This window comes from Phodopus roborovskii, unplaced genomic scaffold, assembly GCF_943737965.1.
Source record: "Phodopus roborovskii unplaced genomic scaffold, PHOROB, whole genome shotgun sequence".
Lineage (NCBI taxonomy): Eukaryota > Metazoa > Chordata > Mammalia > Rodentia > Cricetidae > Phodopus > Phodopus roborovskii.
In genome coordinates, this window is record NW_026126481.1 from 3,209,895 (window position 1) to 3,218,554 (window position 8,660).

Consider the following 8,660-nt stretch of genomic DNA (forward strand, 5'->3'; position numbering starts at 1 on the left):
TATTATCAATCTATTACCTCAGACAATTTTGATTTTTTTTTTGAAATTGTATCAGCATGTAAAGCAAAATTGATTTCAATCCAACCCTTCTTTATTTTAGGCAATTAGCATTTATTGTAATTGCCAATTATTAATGGCTTTTTAATTTTTGTTTTCTATCAGTATGTTATAGTAGCAACAGAAACATATTAATATTTATTTTTAATTAAATATAATTGCATTATTTGCCCCTTTCCCTGGCCCCCTTCAACACTTCCCATGTTGCCCTACCATTATCTCCCTCACATGGACCTTTTATTTATTGTTAAATACATATATTTGCATAAGTATAGAAATACAATCAGGTAAGTCCATTCGGTATCACTGTTTGTACACTATTTCAGTGTTGCCTAAAACAGGAACAACATTAATAGAAATGGTAACATGAAAGTGGGGGAATCTCAATGGTCTGCTTCGTAGACAAAAAAACTACATCTAATCAGGGAGTATTAAGACGAGGAGTTTTAGTATTCCCAGGGATGAAATCCCCTAGTTGGTTATTCAGTATAATGTTGTCAAAAAATTTTTTTTAAGTCAAAAATGGAAGAAATAAAGATTGATTGATCTTTATAAAAATCTAACTACAGTGTATGACCAAAGTAACAGTCTAATTTAATAAGCTTAGTACTGGTTTCAGAACAAACTGAGGAAACATATTCATATTTTTATTACTCATTATACAATAAATATGCCAGCTTACAAGATGATTTTACTATCATATAAGACTACAAAAATGTTCAACTTCAAGTTCTCAAGATAACAAATAATTGTCCTAAAGAGAGTTTTACTATGCATGTCTGAGGTAGCTACTTTCCAGCTGGAGAGGCTACCATCTATAAACTGTAGTGAACCCAAATTAGAGCAAAACTTGTTCTCAGGTGTAGGATTTCTCTTGCTTCCACTGGACTCCTCATACTCTGAATATAATAACTTTAAAGATTATATTAGAAGTACATCCTGTGTCTTCATCCACCATCCTATTTATTTTAGGTATAAACATGAGTGAGTTCTGTCTGCCTCATGGACATCGTACCATGTCATAGATGATGTATGCTCAAAGATATAGAATAATTTGGTGGGGGCAGAGCTGCTGAAGCATACAAGGAGAAGGAAACTCACATGATGATCTAGCCTTGCTTTCATTATTATTTCCTTTTGGTGACCTGGCATTCCTGACTTACTATTGAAACTACAACTGGATATAAAATGAAAAAGACAAGTTGACATAATGAAATACCCTTTCAAATATCAGAAGCCAACATCTTTGACAGAAATATATTCTTTCAAAAGACAGGCATTAATGCATCAGGTAAAATGCATTGTCTGAGATGGCATATTATAGCAAAATAAACAGTTATCATTACATGCTCACTGCTTTGACCATCAGTCTGGGAGACCAGGACCTTAAAACCTTAAGTGCTTTAAGGGAGAGTAGAAAGACGGGTGCCAAATTTCTCTACTTTCAAACTCATATTTTTGTGAATTCATTTTTACTTCAATTGCTCATAAATATTTCAAATTGATTTGACTCTCTCAGATACAAAATGCTAACTTTTCTTGAAAAAAAAAAAGCCAAATTTCCTAATGTAGTTATTTTTAGACTTCTTGGAAAAGCATTATAAGAAAGGAATCTCTGCCCACTGCACTTATGCAAGCAAAATCAGCAAAGGACTTGACTTACTTGGTCACTTGTATCAGGTTTAGTTAATTCAAAGTCTGTTGCCAAAATATTGAGTAAATTATTTATTTCTGATATCTCTACCAAGAGAGTTAGGATTTACATTTATTTTGATGGACACAATAGTCCATATGGAAGATGCCACCACAGCTTTAAGCCAGTGTCTTTTTGTTACGCAAACTTTTTAAAGAGCGTCCTCCCATTTGTCCCTGTTTCTCTGTCACTAGTGTGTGTGTGTGTGTGTGTGTGTGTGTGTGTTGTTGTTGTTGTTGTTGTTGTTCACATGTCCTGTATAGTACTATACTGACAGATAGTCCTTAGTTTGGAAATTGTTTCCATAGTAAAGAGTGGTGAAATCAGTGTTTCATAATAGATATATTTTTCTGCATGTTCATTAAATGTTAATTTCCAAAATGTTGTAAAACCATAATTCTACTCTCTGACATTTTAATATAATTTGACCAACAGTGAAATCACAGTTAATATTAGAAAATAATAAGAACACCAAAAATGAAATATGTCATATTTCCTGAGAGATAAACATAGCATATATGACTTTGTATATACCTTTAATAACACATAAGTATAGAACATTATCATCGTCTATGCATTCATATACATAAATAAACATACACACTTGAAGAATTCTGATTGGACAAATATGCAATATATTTCAGATTGTATCATCTTATTCTACTGGAGAGAGTCTAAATTTTGTCTCAAATTTATCTTTTGTCTTTTCTCTCAATCATTGAAGCTTGTGGCTCTAAATGTCTGTTTTAAATATCAATTTTCATTTAACTGTAGCTTAATGAATAATATGTATGCAAGTAGAGTTTTAAAAATGTACTTATCATCATAAGAATAAAATATTTTATAGCATTCAATGATAATATTGAAATAATTTTGATGAAAAATGTTTAATAACTTTCAATTACTTACAGAAGTAGAAAAGAGGTAGAAAAACAGAGTGGTAAATATTTTGTTAATAATTTGACTTTTACCATGGAATGTCTAGATTTTAGAAGTCAGACTATTAAGCAGATAACATTATTAAGTACAAAAGGAAAGTCATGCATCATTAAGAAGAGATAAAATGTAACCATAAAAAATTCCAAAGAGCTGGAATAGTCTTAAGACCAAAGCCGATGACATTATAATATTTCATTTCAAATAGTTATTACAAAGCCATTATAATAAAAAAGTATGATCCTGGTATGAAAATAGACTCAAAGGGTAATAGAATACTGGAGAGATCTCCCAAACTAAATCCAAACATTTATGGTCAACTAGTAAATTATCAATTTACCAAAAATCCAAAGAAGAAAATATATTCTGTTCCAATAATAGTGTTCAGAACATGTTAAGAATGAATTTGGGCTCTTCCTTAAAAGCATGCATGAAATTTGGGTCAAAATGGATGGAAGACTTTAATGTAAAACCTGAAACTACGAAGCTATACTCGTGATACTTCATGATTTTGGTTTGGGAACGTGTCTTCCTTTTTGTTGTTCATAGTTACAATCTTAGAAGCAGATGAATGAAATAAAAAAATAGACAAATAAGGCCACATAAAATTAAAAGCATGTTGCATAACACAGTGTGATATTAACCATGAAAAGAAAACTGAGGGAACAGATGATTATATACCCAAACATCTTATAAATGGATAGATCTAAAATGTGTAAGAAATTATACAAGCAATAAAAAATCTAAATAAAAGCAAAACCAAATAGTATGCTGAAACAGTACACAAAACTGGAAAATGAAAATGTATTCAGCATTAAAGTTTTTATTTTCATTCCACAAGGTTTCAATAGTGGTATTGCTATTTTTCACAGAAATGTACTTTTGTTGGTATATCAACTATTTAAAATTGACTTTAAGTAATTTTTGTAAATGGAATAAATAGTAAAATAATGACTTTCCAAATACCAAAGGCTTGACCTTTCACTCCTGGATTTATTTTCTGTAACTACACGATGAGTTTGTATTTGGTTTCCTCTATACATTTCACTTTTCTTTTAGTAAAATTTCCTCCAGCTGATGCATATTTATTATTTATAATACTATTTAGAATTGTTCTAATTGTTTGAGGCTAAATTGAAGACATTGTGTTTTTAGATTCACCTATTTTATGACCTATTGACATTATACCTCCAATAATTAAAACTATTGTAATCTTAATATACAAAGCAGGAAACCTAAACCCATAGCTCACCTTAATAGTCCTTCATGAAAAGACTATCTCAAACATTCTAGGTCCCTGGATGTCATACATCTACTTACAACTAATATCCAAACAGATCAACAAAACCTACTGTTAACCCAAGAGAAACTGAGTTGGCTATGTCAATTGTTTTATGTGCTTGTCTGTCCTCAGAATAGATCTCAGCCATGCTTGAATGGATTTTTTTCTCACTTTATGAAATTTTGAAATTTTTATACATTTCAGTTAGAATCTTAGAATTGTCTTCATGTACCAAACATCCTTGCTTGTTAGATACTAATGAATACTTCAATACAAAAGACAAAAAAAAAAAAAAAAAAAAAGATTGGTGTAATAAGAAATGATTTACATCATTATTCAAATTTCAGATGTAACCATTTTACTCTAATTTCATAATGATATGGTTTGTTGATATTCATTGTTTGGAGCATTCCCATAGTTTACTAGTCTAAGTTTACACTTCATTTCTGTGGAAATATTTGGATAGAATGAAATAGTGGAAAATTAGAATGATATTACACATGGAAAAGGGGTAAGAAGTAAGAAGCTGCAGTTTCCACAAATGTGATTTCTATTTGTGGGACACAAATAGGATTCTAATGATGTCAAGGACTTTGAAATGAAGCTTTCTTAAGAAATTTACAAACGGGGGATGTATATGTTCACTAGTCAGAAGGTAGGGAAGGGTAGCAGGGAACATTATAGAGGAAATTTGGGTTACTATCCAGGCAGAAAGATGTCTCTGTTGGTAGATAATGTTACATCCTTTTTGGGTATTTGATGAAGTTAAAAACCAAATTAGAATTTCAGTTTTCCTTAGTTATGATAGAAAGTAAATTAGGTATAAAACTTTTGATTCACTAAGACAGGATAGAATATGGAGTATTTTCTTTAAATTTGACAGATACAAATAGACTGATCCTGAAAGACCAAAACATAAAGAAAATGAAGGACGGTCTGACCTGGAAAGCTACCCAATATCTGTTCCTTGGAATTTGCTAACTTCCTCTCACAAGGCCCTGAGATGACAAGAATTCCCACTGCCCCTTCTTTCCTATGAGTCAGCAGGTGGTGAGTAGGGTCTGTAGGAAACAAAGAGATAGCTCCAACTCTGGTTTGACCAAAGAAAATTAATTAGCACACCCTGAGGCCTTAAGGTCTGTTGATCCTAATAGCAGACCATCTGGCCTCCAAGAGCCACGTACTCAATGGACAGAGGGTCCTACCCTCTCCCTAAGCTTGTGGGTTTGCTTTTAAAAACACCTGGGCCTGGGGGAGGGGGGCTTCTCTCTAGCCTGCTTGCTGGAGGAGCCCATTTGTGCAAATGTTTCCTGTTCATTAAAGCCTCTTGTGTGTTGCAGCAACTGGACTGGACATTGAGTTCTTGGGGTACTGATGGAAACTGGAAGACTCCTCATTCTGAGGGTCTTACAATACAAATTGTAAATGTAATTCTTACTTGATAACTGTTTTTGTTGTATGTAGTTTTCCTATGTTGAAGTTAAAACCTTTTATTTTATTTGGACAATAGTCAAGAAATGTGGAATATTACTTAAAGATGTGTAATATCTATTTATATTATGGATTATTTGTTTAATGATGAAAATGTGTTGTATATTTTTCTTTTTTATTATTTTTCCATATTATTTATTTATTTATTATTTAACATGTCGATCCTAGTTCCTTCTCCCTCACTCCCTTCCTTTCTCCCTCCCTCCATCCCTCCGTCTTACCCTCTCTGTCCCCTCACATGCACCCTGACCACCCTCCCTTCTCATCCTCCCTACCACAATTGCACTTGTAGGGCAATACCATCCAGCTGGGGTCATGTAAATCTGTCAAGTCATTTCAAGTAGGGACTAGGACTTCTCTCCTGTCTCTAGGTTAAGGGAGTATCCCTCCATGGGGGATGTGTCTGCAAATTCCTTTTGTGTACCAGGAATACATCCTGGTTCCCCTGTCTGAGGTCCCTTAGAATGCTAAGTCCTTCTGGCTGAGACCCATAATCAGGGATCTGAGTCACTCCCATGCTGGATTCCCAGTTATCAGTCTGTGGGCCCCTTAGCTCCTCTTTGTTCAGGTCAGCTGTCTCTATGTGTTTCTGCAACCTGGTCTTGTCCTCTCCCTCTGCATCTGGATTCTAGTTCGACTCAGTGTTTAGGTATGGGTGCTTGCTTCTGTTTCCAACAGGTATTAGATGAGGGCTCCATGATGGTGGATAAGTTAGTTGTTGACCTCATTACCCGGAAGGGCATTTATGGTAGCTTTGCCATGGTTTCTCAAATTGTTAGTTGGTGGCAGTCTCGTAGGCCTATAGACCGTTCTTTAGGTTCAGTTTTCTCTTTAATCAAATAATGGCTCCCATTCTTATGTTCTCTCTCTCTCTCTCTCTCTCTCTCTCTCTCTCTCTCTCTCTCTCTCTCTCCTGTATTCTATTCCTACCCAGACTTAATCTTCCTAGTTGCTCGTGCTTTCCTCTCCTCCCCTTCACTTTGTCCTACTTCTCTCTCCATTCACTGCCCTCCCCCCACTTCCTATGTGCTCTGGGGGACTTGTCTCTTCCCCCTTCTGTGAGGGACTTTATATGAATCTCTTTGAATACACCTTGTATCCTAGTTCTTCTGGTGGTGTGAAATATAGGGAAAATGATTTCTACTTTTGTTTCCACAGAAAATGAAAAGCTGTGGATTCCTTCCAGACTAATGTGGTTTGATCAAGCCAGACCCCCTGAAACTGTGTCCCAGGTGATGCAACATTCAAAACAGTTGGGAAAAGGCAGCCTTGCAGTCTATAGCCAAGATTTCTTCATCTTCTTAGGCTCCCCATGACAGCACCCCCTACCAGCAGGAAGCAGTTTGGAAAGAATGACACCCAAATTCCCAAATATTATTTATAAGTATTTGTTTTCATTTAAATGGGGTTGGTTATAAATGGTTAATGACCACAACCAATCTTTTTACGGTAAAGAGGGGATTATGGTAAGCATATGAATATTTGTTTTGGAATGGATTTTCATTTATTGACACAAATTTAAGGTCAATTTTGTGATATGTATATTTCTCCTCTTGTTTAGGTATTTATATAGCTCATTGAAAAATAATGTATAATGTAGTACATATTATAGAAAATTACCTATAATAGTCAAAACTTAGAGTTAAGTTAGTCAGGTTTTCAAGATGTGTTTGAGATGGATAGGAATTCTTCAAACCTTTCAAAGACCTACAGAATATGGCATTTAAAATGGTTTAGGGTTTTTTGACAATGAGGCACAACTGCTCCTGGCAACACCACCTGTGTCAGAAAGGAAGATGGACATCAAAGGAACACATTATGGAGTTTGCTTTCAATATGGCAAGACAAGTCATTTGGACAAGATACTGCTCTTGTCCAGACTGTTTGACATCATGCTGTATAAAAATGAGACATGCAGGTATGTGACTGCTGATACATGATGGACATTGCTACAGGGTTCCTGCTTCAAGGAAGGGTCTGCCAGATAGTCTGCAGGACACAGAGAAAAATGACTGACAAACTACCAATGCAGGTGGACAGGTTAAACTTTCCTACTTTGCTGAGGAGTCTGACAGACACTCTATGGCCTATGGGCTGAAGATGGAACATTACAGAAGAACTTCAGGTGACTGACCAGGTGAGTAGTCTCTGTCATTTCTAGAGTTTATATATTATCCTTCTGTGGTCTTTGAAGGAGTTGAAGACAGATAGTTAGGTTATAGTTTTCCTTAGTTAGGATTACAGATAAGTTACATATAAGACTTTAGACTCACAAAGATAGGATAGATGACAGAATATTTTCTTTAAATCTTGTTTAATGTTAATGGACTCAATATTGCTAACTGTCATTCTTATTTGATAACTGTTGTGTGATATATTTTGGTATGCTAAGGTTAAAACCCTTTTTATTTTAGACAGAAAAGAGGAGATGATGGGAGATGTCATTCTGTAAATATGTTTCTCTTATTGGTTAATGAATAAAACACTGTTGGTCAATAGGAAAGGAAGATAGGCAGGATTAGGAGACAAGGAGGATTCCAGAAGTAGTGGTGGGTCAGCATGTAGAAATTGGAGAGAGAAGAACCACAGGCCCTACTCTTTGGTAAGATAAGACCATGTGGAAATACTTAGATTAATAGAAATGGGAAAGCGTTACACCAAGATACTTTATGTTGCTTGTGGCTATTGTAAAGGGTGATGTTTCTCTGATTTCTTTCTCTGCCTCTTTGTCATCTGAAAAAAAGTGGGGCCACTGATTTTTTTGAGTTTATCTTGTATCCTGCTAGTTTGCTGAAGGTGATTATCAGCTGTAGGAGTTCCCTGGTAGAGTTTATTGGTTCGCTTATGTAAACTATCATATCATCTGCAAATAGAGACAGTTTGACTTCTTCCTTTCCAATTTGCATACCCTTGATCTCCTTTTGTTATCTTATAGCATTAGCTAGAACTTCTAGTACGATATTGAAGAGATGTGGAGAGAGGGGATAGCCTTGTCTTGTTCCTGATTTTAGAGGAATTGGCTTAAGTTTCTCTCTATTCAGTGTAATGTTGACAGTTGGTTTGCTGTATATTGCTCTTATTATGTTTAGGTATGTTCCTGTTATCCCTGACCTCTCCAATACCTTTATCATGAAAGCGTGTTGAATTTTGTCAAAGGCTTTTTCTGCATCTAGGGAGATATTCATATGGTTTTTCTTTTTC